The sequence below is a fragment of the Myodes glareolus genome, unplaced genomic scaffold (genome assembly GCF_982192425.1).
Source record: "Myodes glareolus unplaced genomic scaffold, mMyoGla1.1 HAP1_SCAFFOLD_127, whole genome shotgun sequence".
Lineage (NCBI taxonomy): Eukaryota > Metazoa > Chordata > Mammalia > Rodentia > Cricetidae > Myodes > Myodes glareolus.
The window spans coordinates 20,410-33,221 of record NW_028263278.1 but is presented as its reverse complement, the minus strand read 5'-3'; the positions used below and the strand labels follow the sequence as shown (position 1 = coordinate 33,221).

At 37.2% G+C, this 12,812-nt stretch overlaps 1 pseudogene; it reads left to right on the top strand.

Annotated features, from left to right (window-relative positions):
- Nucleotides 1-5,960: 5,960 nt before the first annotated feature.
- LOC148117053 (uncharacterized) lies at nt 5,961-11,759 on the top strand (annotated as a pseudogene).
- Nucleotides 11,760-12,812: the final 1,053 nt, after the last annotated feature.

Genomic DNA, 12,812 nt, shown 5'->3' with positions numbered 1-12,812 from the left:
GAATCTAAGTCTGTCTCCTCTCTGGAGGATGCAAGGGAGTGATCCTTCTTGAGCTTCTCCATGGACTCCTTTGTGAGATCCTTCATGAGTTTTTTTTTTTTTTTGGCCAGGAAGAAATTTGGACTGCTTCCTGTTTTTTTTTATTTAAAGAGTCCATCAGATTAATCAGTTTTTTAGTTTCTGACTGTATTTCAACTCTCTTAGATCATTTACATGACTGTTCTACATTCATAAATACTGTGAGAAATCTGAATCAGAACATTTAGAAGTCCTTTAGATTTCACCTCATTATCATGAACCTCTCTTTTAAATTTTTCCTCATCATCATAATCTGAGGTGACATCATCAGACAACTTTTCAGAAGCATTTGCATTAAACAGTTCCTTCACTAAAACAGAAACTTAGTTTTCCTTTTTTGCAGTTTGGGTACAATTTCTGTCTTTAAGGACAAAGATGTAAGCTGTCATGAATAAGTGTTGAGAGGCTGAAAATATATACTGAAATGTTCTCTGGACCATGTACATCATAATATTGCTGTATTTTAACTCCAATACACCCCCTCATATCTACATTGATGGTTCCCTGTTCAAGAAACCAAGGAAAAATTCTTTCAATAAATTGCCAAAATTTATACAGTTGCTGACAAATATCTTAGCACCTATGGGTTTTTAAAATATAGTTAAATAAATGTACAACGAGCTCTTTGCTGATTTTTTGTCTCATAATAACTTTTTACATTTATATAAAAGTTACTTCTTTTTCAAGATACTTCCCTCCTTATTATATACACTTACACTGCAGTTACTAAATGATTTTTTTCATTCTGCATAGCTAACCTCTTTCATCTTGTATATACACTCCTGTGTTTACTTTCCTTTGTATTTACATCTATGGCTTCCCAAGAAAACTCACTCCAAATCTCCCTTTTACTGAGTATTGAGTACACTCTTTCATCCTGGTGTCCTTGTGTTGTTCCTCCCACCTCCTTGCACATTCCAGCATTTGGTGCAGATTTCTCTTTGATCTCTGTTAATCTAGTCTGTGTGTCATATAGTTGAACTGAGGTTCTTTTTAAAACTTCTTTAGGCATTTTATTTTTTGAAAATAAGAAAACAAGCTATCTCTTTCCTCTATATATACCAATCAAAGTAGCTGTTCTCTCTCCTTTAATCATTGCCTCCACATACCCTCCCACCCCACTATCCAATTTTCAGAGAGGGTAAGGCACATTCCTTTGGAGAATTCCACAGCCCTCCCTCCTGAATCTAGCCTGAGCGAGGCATCATCTAAAAAGTCTAGGTTCCCAGAAAGCCAGGACATGCAGTACACCAACTTTGGGACTGAATGTCTTGCAGTATGTGTAGCCTTTATTATAGAGTGGAGTATGAGCCTAAGGAGGTTAGGACTGCAAACAGAAAAGAGAAGGAACTTGGGGAAAGTTTTGAGGGTGTAGGAAAGATTTGGAGAGGTCTGTGGGCTTGCCTACATGGAATTCTGACAGGTGGTTTGTTCTTTGTGCCAGGGGTCTCCACCCAATTTCCAAGCTACAATACAGACTGGGTCAGGGAAGTGAGTTTTTGGTTCCATATTGAGGGTTTCTGAAAGTATGGAGAAAGTCTATGTGAATTTTTGATGGTTGCCATGGCCTCTCATCCAGCATGTGGTCTTTTCCTCAGTTTACCTACTTGTTCTTCTTGTGGTGTGTCCCGTACTTGAGCAGAGGCTTTCCACCCAATGTGTAGGTTGTGATAACTGTAGGATTAGTTGGGGATTGTGTCTGGGAATGTAGTCAGTATGTTACTTTCATAGACTCGTGGACTGCCTATCTAGTCTTTTGGCTGGAATGATGTGTACATGAGCAAGGATTTTCTGCTTAAATTTGGGGCTGAAGCACAACTATATTCCTTTTCTGAATGGGAGTTTATCCTATGCCATTGCATGTTGGAAATCCTTAATTTGTTTCTTGGAATTTCAAGATGTGTCAGACAAGAGGTTGACTTGAATGCCAGAAGAGTTTTGAGATTTTTGTGCTATATGGGTTAAACAGATTATGAAGATCAAAAAACTCAGACCAAATGCATTTTCATTTTTTTATATTCTATTTCATTTATTAATCTCTCATACATGTTGACTGCAGCTTCCACTTCCTCCCCTCCTTCCTGTTTCCCCAGTCCTCTTTTCTCCAGGTCCATTGCTCCTCTTTCATCTGTCACAAAATAGAAGGCTTCCAAGAGATATCAAAGAAACGGTTCATAAAAAGGTTCAAGAAAACTAGGTAAATTTCTTACCAAACTGGACAAAGAAAATGCATAGCAATGAAAAGGTCACAAAAATTGGAAAGACTAAGAGATTCCAAGAGTTCTACATTTATTTTTTTAAATTTCTTATAATTTATTTAACTTTATATTATGTGTATTGGTGTGAAGTTGTCAGATCCCCAAGAACAGGAGTTACAGACAGTTGTGAGCTGCTATGTGGTTGCTGGGAATTGAACTCAGGACCTCTGGAAGAGTAGTCAGGGCTCTTTATTGCTGAGCCATCTCTCTAGTCGAAGAGTTCTACATTTAGTAATCACACAAACACCCCAAGACAACAACCAAAACATGCATGCACAGGGCATATACAAAGCTGTTCATGTTCCATGACTGGCTCTTCATTCTGTCTGAGACACTATGAGACTTGTTTTGATGATTCTGTAAGTTTGATTTTCCTGGGTTCCTCAACCCCTCCAGATCCTACATTTTTACCCCTTCTTTCCACAGGATTCCAAGAACTCAAGGTAATGTTTGGGTAGGAATCTCTGCCTGTGCAACCATCAGCTGCTGGAAGAATTCTCTCTGATGACATTTGTGCTGGGAATCAATCTGTGATTTTAGATGGAAGACATTTCATTTTTTTTCTTGTTTAGTTGTATTTAGTTCTACTCTAATTCTAGAAGCCATTAAGTTCTGGTTCCTGGCCATCCTGACAGTGTCAGACATTGACTTTCTCTCACAGCTTGGTCTAAAATTTAGACCAGTCATTGGTTGGTCACTTCACAAATTCTGAGGCACATTTTCCTCAGTGTATCTTGCTAGCAGAACATGTGTAGTTCTAAGTTTAGTGACTGACTTTGTGTCCCAATCCAACCACTGGGAACCTTATGTATTTACAGAAGATGGCTGATTCAACCTCTGTATTCCTCATTGCTAGGAATCGTCAATAGTGTCTTTCTTGTAGTTCTGGAAGTTTGCAGTGTACTGTTTCCACATCTCATCCACAGAGCTCCATTATTCCTGTCATCTCTCCCTCCTAGTCTTTATCTCTGTCCCTTGCTTACTTGATCTTTCCTGTTCCCATCTCTACCTGCCTCCAGTGCAAATCAAAATCTATTCTAATATGTCTTCACAGAGAATTCCATGCATGTCCCATAGATCCGTTCTTGTTGCTTTGTCTGTCTGCATCTATGGCTTGAACTGTGATTGACTGTGATTACTATGGTTATAATTTAGTTAACTGCTAATATCCACTTATAACTGACTATACCATGTTGGTTTATGTGCTTCTGGGTTGCCTCAGTCAGGGTAAAAAAAAATCCTGCGACAAGACAGTAACCAAATAATTCATATATGTTGTGGTACTCCTCTTATCAGAATTCTCAGTAGAGGCATCTAAAATAGATGAAACACATCTAAAAATATATTCAATATCATTAGCCATTAGGAGATATCATCATAAACCTGAGAGAAAGGATGAGTTCAACAAAACAAGTGACAGCTAATGCTCCAAGAATCTGAAGCAAGGGGACTCATTGCTCTTGTAGTGCAAACTTGTTTAGCCACTCTGGAAATCAATATGCAATCATCAGAATATTGGGAGTCAATCTACCCCAAGGCCCAGTTATACCACTCTGTGCATATTCCTAAAATATGCTCTTCCATCCTACCACATGAACACTTGCTCAACTCTGTTCATAATAGCCTGAAATTGCTGTCTGTGAGAGATTGTGTTGATTGATGATTGATGTAAGAAGCCCCTAAGAAGGTGGACCTGTGCTGGGATTTGGAGCATTCTGAGCATGAGGTAGTGACTAGGCAACAGAGAAAGGCTGTAAACAGTCTTTGCAAATGCATTTTGCCTTCAACTATTAGCTTGGAGTTTTTCCTACTCTTCCAAAACGATTAAGTGTGATTTGATACAATCAATGAAATAATCCCATTTATTGCCTGAGATGCTTTCAGTTTGAGGATTTAATCACAATAACATAAAAGCAGGCAGCACAAACAATTACAACACAAAAGTCGATTTTGTTTGTCAGTAGAATAATGACTTTTTGGGTTTTTTGCTTTTTATTTTTTTTTCAGCTTTCTTCTTACTTCCCTATCTTCCCTTACTGTATCTTTATTTTCTTCTTTTGGAATGTTAATGATATTTTGTGCCAATGATGTTAGAAAGAGGTAATGTGTTTTCAGGATTTTTAAGATGTTGCTGTCAACAGGTTCTCTTGAGTGCCAGAGGGGACATTATACATTTGGACAGTGTAGGGACCATTGTAGATGAGGATCATTAAATGTCTATCCTTGAAATAACTATATGCATTTTTTCCGTTTTTGACCATGAACTAATAATGACTGGGTTTATAATGTAATTGACTGAATGAACAACCTCCCAGAAAAGATGATGTATTTGAAGAAGTTTCTCTCCTTGGTGGCTTTCTTTCAACTTCCTGTGAATCTTTAGTAGGGAAAGCCTGTCTAGATGAGATTCCCCATTGTATGTGATAAGTCTCAACACTCTCAACTAATTTCCTGACATTTATATCTATTGTTTTATGCTTGTCATTTGTTAGACAATTTCCTACTTATACTGAAATGCTTTTGCCTCCATTATAGGGTTAATATCTGCCACATCCTTGGCTATCTCGCCTGTCTGACAAAGTGCCTCTCAGGTGGTGGCTGTCTCGAGATGAGGGGCTCTTTCCCTGGCAGCCTGCTCGCGTTATGGTGCCTGATCCGCCTCAACAACCTCACTCACTTTGTTCCTGGAGATGGTTTCTTGCATTGACTCTGCTATTTTCTTCTTCTGTTCTATTTTTCTCTTGACAAAAACCTAATCTGTACAAGGAACCAGGAAATATTCCCAAAGGCTCCTTGAATACGGAGGAACTGATGTGTCAGTCACCTCCTTTGATTCAGACCATTAATGTTATTGATTAATACTCTGGCTGGCTCTCTGGGGGAATTTATGGATACCCTTAAATAGAAAGAGCTCATGATGGTAGAAGATAGATAAATTATAAAGGAGAACATACGGAATGGCGTGAGTTAACATTTATGGCGAGGTTAGCCAGAATGAGAAACCCCTGGTACATTTTAGATAAGAAAGAGAGGCAGGTTATTCTTGACAATATGTAGCCAGCCATTCAATATTGGAACAAACCCTGGGGGTGAAATCCTGAAGAATGGTATCTAGGTTACCTTGAGGTCAGTGGTGAGAAACGAGTTTCAGAGAAGTTTGAGAGAAGTTTCAACATGTCCTTGAGCAATAACTGCAACTAACATTTAGAATAGACAATGAACACATAAATTTGCTGTTAAATGAAAATGCTGTTCTTTTTTTTTCTATTTTATGATCTGATGATGTGTGCCTTCACCAAGTTCCTTGATTGTAAAAGTATAAAAGCCTTACATTGATTAGAGTAAAGTTGCAGCAGCATATTCAACCACATTGAATGTGTCTGTCTGTCATTTCTTCGCCGATTCCTGAATTCTTCTGAGCCTACGCCCTGATTCTCCCACGGTTTGAGTGGCTCCCCTGGGCCGGTCCATGGCAGGTGGCACCTGAACAGGGACTTGAAGGACAAATAATCTTTCTCTTTTCTTTTTTTTCCTTTTATTAGTTTTTAGGAACGGCTCTTACCAGGGAACTGAAGTTCCGCCGGTAAAGGATCATTGGTCAAGAGTAAGAAATCACAGGAAACCATGGGGCAGTCCATGACGAAAAAGGCATGTCTGGATGCTTCACCAGCAATAGTCCAAGAAATGGCTTATGCTGGAGCTATGAAGGGTCGAAAATTCAGCGCCAATGTCAAAAAGACATATGGAGGAGGTGTAAGAGACTGCTCATCTCCCACTTGTTATAATTGTGCTAAACCAGGGCATCTGCAGAAAGACAACAAGAGACCCAAAGGAACAGGGCAAAGAGGAACTCCAGGACTTTGTCCTCAGTGCAAAAAGGGGAAGCACTGGAAAAATGAATGTAAGTCCAAGTTCCATAAGAATGGAACGATCTTAGACAAAGATAAAAATAAACATAAAAATAAAAATAAAAACCAGACAAATATAAAAATATAAAACAAAAGTCTAAAATTATGATCAAAGAAAAGTGAACAAAAAAATTTTTTAAAAATGCATTAGCAGCTAAAGACACTCTCTATGCCTCTTTTCTTTTCTGAGCTAAGTTCTTCACTGTGATAACACTCAAGGTCTCTTCTGCTGGCCAGCAATTTTCTCTCTAAATTCTTGCCTGCCCTAATACTGCTTATAAAAAGTTTTAAATTTTACCAACCTATAACTTTAAAAAACATTAATTTTAGAATAAATGTTAAAGATGCAATATTTTGCTGGATAAAATCACAAAAAGGACTTTGATAAAAATTTGCAATTGTCTAAATAGAGACATCCATATTGTCTAAAAAAGGAAAAAACTAAAATAATAATAGTAATAATAAGTAAAAATAATAAAAGAGGTTTGTTTAAAAATGTCTGGCTTAACCAATAAAACAAAGATTAAAAAAGGAGTCAAACCTAAAAATTACAAAAGGTATATAAAATGTCACAAAAGGTAATAAGAGGCCAAAAGATGTTTGCTGTAATTTCTTTTATTTAAATGTTTAATGGTTAATTCTGGTTTTAATAGGCTCTATTTGTCTTGTAAAAGGGTCATGGTTATTTCTTTTATGTTTGCTTGTTTTATTAAAAAATTAATTTTTGGTAATTATAAGTTTTGTACTTGTAATTTTTCTCTGAGTGCTGGTCATTAGATTCAGGTTTACAAAAAATTTGGATGTCTTTTTGATACAAATAATGTTAAAACTGTTTTATGCTGTTTTTTATTGATATACAAGAAAGTCAGTTACCACCGGGAATAGCTGGCACTAACAGTTACAAAGAAAAACACAAATACATATAAAATGTTTCATATTGTTAATGTTTAGATTTTAGCCTCATTGTCTTTACTGAAAATGATTAATTTAAAGGTTCACTCTAACAAAAATATGGTATATACTTCTGGTTTGTTAAAAATATAAATTAATAATTAATTTTTAAAAGTACTGATATAAGTACAGGGATAAGCCTTATGTAGTCCCCTATATATGTTTTAAAGCTTAAAACAAATAATTTAAAATAATAAAGTCTGCCTAATCAGAAATACCTGGACAGCCCTAAATACTTCAAAAATCTATACAAAATGGAATTTAAAATAAAGTTTAATAAAGCTTATATCAGACAGAGACTCTGAGATCCTAACAGTGACCTAAGGTATCCAAAGAAGTTTATGGGACACCAAGATGTCTCCATCTGGATAACAACGATGCTGACCACTGGATAAGATGACCCCCAGTGCAACACCTGCTGTCAGGACCTGGTCCAGACCATGGACTACAGCAGGGGGAATATTCTTCAGGTAAGCTGGGTATCCTGCGACTACAGCAGGGGGAATAGTCCTCAGGTAAGCTGGGGATCCTGTGACCAAAGCAGGGGTAATAGTTCCCAGGTGAATGGGAATCCTACAACTAAAGTAGGGTTAAATAATTGCTTTCCCTATAAATAAAGGGAAAGAGACTGCTATTAAAGCAGGATTAATTAATAGCTCTCTCTGTAAATAAAGAGAAAGCAACTGTGACTAAAACAGGGTTAATTAAGTGATCTTCTCGTTATATAGAGAGAAGACAACTGCAGCAGAGCGGGGGTTCATTGCTCTTCCCTGGAAATAAAAGGGGAGCAGCTGCTATCAAAGCAGGACATTTATTGCTCATTCTGTAGATAAGGAATGAATGAAGAGCAGTTTTGCAAGTTGACGAAACAAAAGTAAAAGAAATATAAATCAAATATGGGTGCTAATCAATCACACCCAATTTTTTGGGTCTTAATGAGCTGCTATGTTTAAGGAATCTAGAGATAAGACAAAATACTTGAAAGAAATTTCTAAACGAGTGTGATGCCATTGCACCCTGGGTCACCATTTCAGGGAATCTCTCAATATCATTGTGAAAAAAGCTAGGGAGACACCTAGATTTTTCATTTGAGCAAGGGCTCCTTAAGGGAGGGGTCAAGCCAGTTTGAAAGTTAATTAGAAGCCTTAGCTAAGGCCAGGGTAAAACAGATTGATTATTCCTTACCATGGTCCTTGTTAATTTTCGCAACATCCTATACCCCTACAGCATGTCTATGGCAACAGGGAATATTGGAATGGTTACATTCACCACACACACAGTCAAAAATGTTAGCTGATTATCCTTATATGTACTCCTTACTTATTAGTAAAGGAAGACAAAGATCCAGAGAAATGTTTGGCTATGAACCAAAAATTATTATGACACCATACACTAAAAATCAAATAGATCAATTGATGCAACATAATGAGGACTGGATATTGTCCCTGCAAGGTTTTATGGGACAGATATCATATCATTTTCCCAGACATCCTTTGGTGGAATTTGCTAAGCATGTGGAGGTCATTTTTCCTGTCAGAGTCTCTTCTGAGCCCCAAGACAGGGCCCTCTATATTTTTACAGACAGTTCTTCCTCAGAAAGGGCTATGGTTTTCACACATGAAGGTGCTATGCATGTGGAAACAGGAACCAGGTCATCTGCACAGCAAGCAGAAATTCGAGCTGTAATTTTAGCCCTCGAAAAATTCCCCCAGACATTTAATTTATAATCAGATTCTAAGTATGTGGTTACACTTTTTCCAGCAATAGAGACAGCTCTATTGTCTGGAAGATCCCCTATTCTCCCCTTGTTGCAAGAGTTACAGCAGTTAATTCATCAGAGGACTCAGAAATTTTTTATAGGACACATTCGAGGACATAATAATCTGCCTGGGCCTTTAGCTCATGGCAATGCTATGGCTGATTTTTATACACAAGAAAGTGCATTTACAATACAAGAAGCTCAAGAGAATCACGCTGTGCATCATCAAAATGCATTGGCTTTAAGAAGAATGTTTAAAATTACTAGGGAACAAGCAAGACACATTGTTAAACAATGTCAGCAATGCCCTTCTGTACATAATCCCTTAAAAATGGGAATCAACCCCAGAGGATTAAAACCTAATGTGCTGTGCCAAATGGATGTAACACATGCACCCTCCTTTGGAAGGTTATGCTATATACATATGACTGTTGATACTTTTTCTCATTACATAGTTGCCTCAGCACGCATAGGAGAAGCTGTTAAAGATGTTATTCAACATCTCACTTTATGTTTTCAGATCATGGGAATGCCTTCACAGGTAAAATAAGGTAATGGTCCTGCTTATGTTTCTAAAGATTTTGAAACTTTTTGTGCACAATGGCACATTGTACATACTACAGGCATCCCATATAATCCCCAGGGCAAGGCAATTATTGAAAAAACACATCAAACATTAAAATTGCAGATTGAAAGGCTACAGAGAGCACATGAATATTTTGCTCCTTATCATTTATTATCACATACCTTATTTGTATTACATCACTTAAATACTAATGATAAAGGATTGACACCTGCAATGGTGCATTGGACCTGTGAGTTTAATTCTTTCCTGTCAAAAGTCCTATGGAAAGATTAGCTGTCTGGTCAATGAAGGGGACCAGACATCCTAATAACATCGGGACGAGGGTATGCTTGTGTGTTTCCACAGGATGCCAACTTCCCCATCTGGATACCATACAGGCTCATCCGGCTGGCGCCAGGAGAGGTGACAACAAAGGAGAAAGCTGGGCAAAAAAGCTCTAAAAGTAAGCAGTGTGGTAAAGCCTTTGCTTATCATTGTCATATTCAAATGCTTAAAAGAAAACACACTGGAAAAAATCCAATGAATACAGTAAAGATGATAAAGACTTTGTTGTTTATGAAACTCATCAAAGTCATAAAAGAATACATACTCTCGGAAAACCAAAAAAAATAAAAATAAAAGAATGCATACTGGAGAGAAACCCTATGAATATAATCAGTGTAGTAATGCATATGCATGTCAAACTGATCTTCACAGGCATAAAAGAATGCATACTGGAGAGAAATCCTATAAATATATTCAGTGTGTTAAGGCCTCTGCAGATCAGAGTAATCTTTAAAATCAGAAAAAAAACACATACTGGAAAGAAACCCTATGAATGTAATCAGTGTGGTAAGGCCTTTGCTGAAAACTGTGCTCTTCAAAAGCATAAAACAATACATACTGGAAAGAAACCCTATGAATGTAATCAGTGTGGTAAGGCCTTTGCATGTCACAGTAGTCTTCAATTGCATAAAAGAATGCATACTGGAGAGAAACCTTATGAGTGTAATCAGTGTGGTAAGGCCTTTGCAAATCACAGTGAGCTTCAAAAGCATAAAAGAACACATACTGGAGAGAAACCCTATGAATGTAATCAGTGTGGTAAGGCCTTTGCAGCTCACAGTAATCTGACAAGCCATAAAAGAACACATACTGGAGAGAAACCCTATGAATGTAATCAGTAGGGTAAGGCCTTTGCAGCTCACAGTAATCTGAAAAGCCAAAAAAAGAACACATACGGGGGGCTAGACAGATGGCTCAGCAGTTAAGAGCATTGCCTGCTTTTCCAAAGGTCCTGAGTTCAATTCCCAGCAACCACATGGTGGCTTACAACCATCTGAAATGAGATCTGATGCCCTCTTCTGGCCTGCAGGCAGACAAACAGACAGAATATAGTATACATAATAAATAAATAAATAAATTTATATAAAAAACGAACACATACTGGAGAGAAACCCTATGAATGTAATCAGTGTGGTAAGGCCTTTGCAGGTCACAGTAATCTGAAAAGCCATAAAAGAACACATGCTGGAGAGAAACCCTATGAATGTAATCAGTGTGGTAAGGCCTTTGCAAGTCACAGTGAGCTTCAAAAGCATAAAAGAACACATACTGGAGAGAAACCCTATGAATTTAATCAGTGTGGTAAGGTCTTTGCCCAGCACAGTAATCTTCAAAACCATAAAAGAACACATACTGGAGAGAAACCCTATGAATGTAGTCCTTGTGGTAAGGCCTTTGCATGTCTCAGTCATCTTCAATTGCATAAAAGAACATATACTAGAGAGAAACCCTATGAATGTAATCAATGTGGTAAATCCTTTGCATATCAAAATAGTCTTCAATTGCATAAAAGAAAACATACTGGAGAGAAGGAAACCCTATGAATGTAATCAGTTTTGTGAGGCATTTGTGCGTCACAGTAGTCTTCAACTGCATAGAAGAATGCATACTGGATATAAACACCATGAATGTAATCAGTGTCATAAGGCCATTGTAAGATGCAGTCATCTTCAATTGCATAAACTACACATTCTAGAGAGAAACTGTATGATTGTAAACATTTTGGTAAGGCCTTTGCAAAACACAGTCATCTTCAAATGTACAAAAGATCACAGAGTAGAGAGAACCTCTAGGAATGTAGTCAGTGTGGTTAGGCCTTTGGAGACCATTGTACTCTTCATGGTAAAAAAAGAACACACAGTGCAGGGAAACTTTATAAACATATATGTGTGTAAGAATGACTTTTTTACATCTTATTCATCTTCAAATGCATAAAAAACACAGACTGGAGAGATAGCAGTGAATGGAACCTGTGGTGAATCCTTTGTCACAATCATCTGCAAATACATAAAATAAACCATCTTGTAGAAAAACTCTGAATTAAGTGTGTGTATTCTGCAAAACCATGAGATAAACCGTACTATAGTAAAACTCTATAAGTGAATTTAATGTTTCAATGTTTTGTACTTCATACAGGAATAAGACTTTTGTGTGTAATCAATCTGATAAAGCTTATGCATATTACCCTAATAATTTGGGTCTGTGGAAAGAACTGAGGGCTTATTATACCTTATTTTTTAAAAGATTTTAAGTCAACAGACATACAGTCAGTAAACCAGCAGCAGTTATTGTGTAGAAAAAAATGGATAGCATATAAATCTGTCAAGGGCTATAATATCTCTTTTTATTTTGCTTGAACCAGCAAACTAATGGAGAAAACTTTTTTTGAGCTTTATGGGTTGGAGAAAAGACTATTCAAAGAAACACACCTCCAACCTGAAAGCAGAGCCAAAAGTAAACACTTCTTCTCTGAATCTAGAACTGCGTAAAGAAATAATATCTCCCAGTGAAAGAAACACACTCTCAAAACACAGCCAAATAAATAAAGCCCACACTCTACCCTTCTCCAAGTCAACACAAGTGTAACCGATCACTCAGTATAAAAGCTTGTTCAGAATCAGGGATTAAAATCTAACAAATTTCCTCCTTCAATATCTCCTTTGATGCACCATGACTTAAGGAAACCTATATGAGCCATATGCAAATTTAGTATGCAGCTGCCCCATTCCACACTGGCAGGGGTATTTATGCTTTTGGTTTCTTCCCTCTCAAATAAATCTCTTGATTGGAAATTTGTGTGAAGACATTCTTTAACTGGAATGCTTCAAAAACTCCTCGAGTTGTGCCGACATACAATTATTACTTTCGTTTGGAAACTTTTATGAGAGTTGAGCTCATCCCAGATGTTATGGATGACTTTTAACATCTCTGGCCACAATTAAAGATTT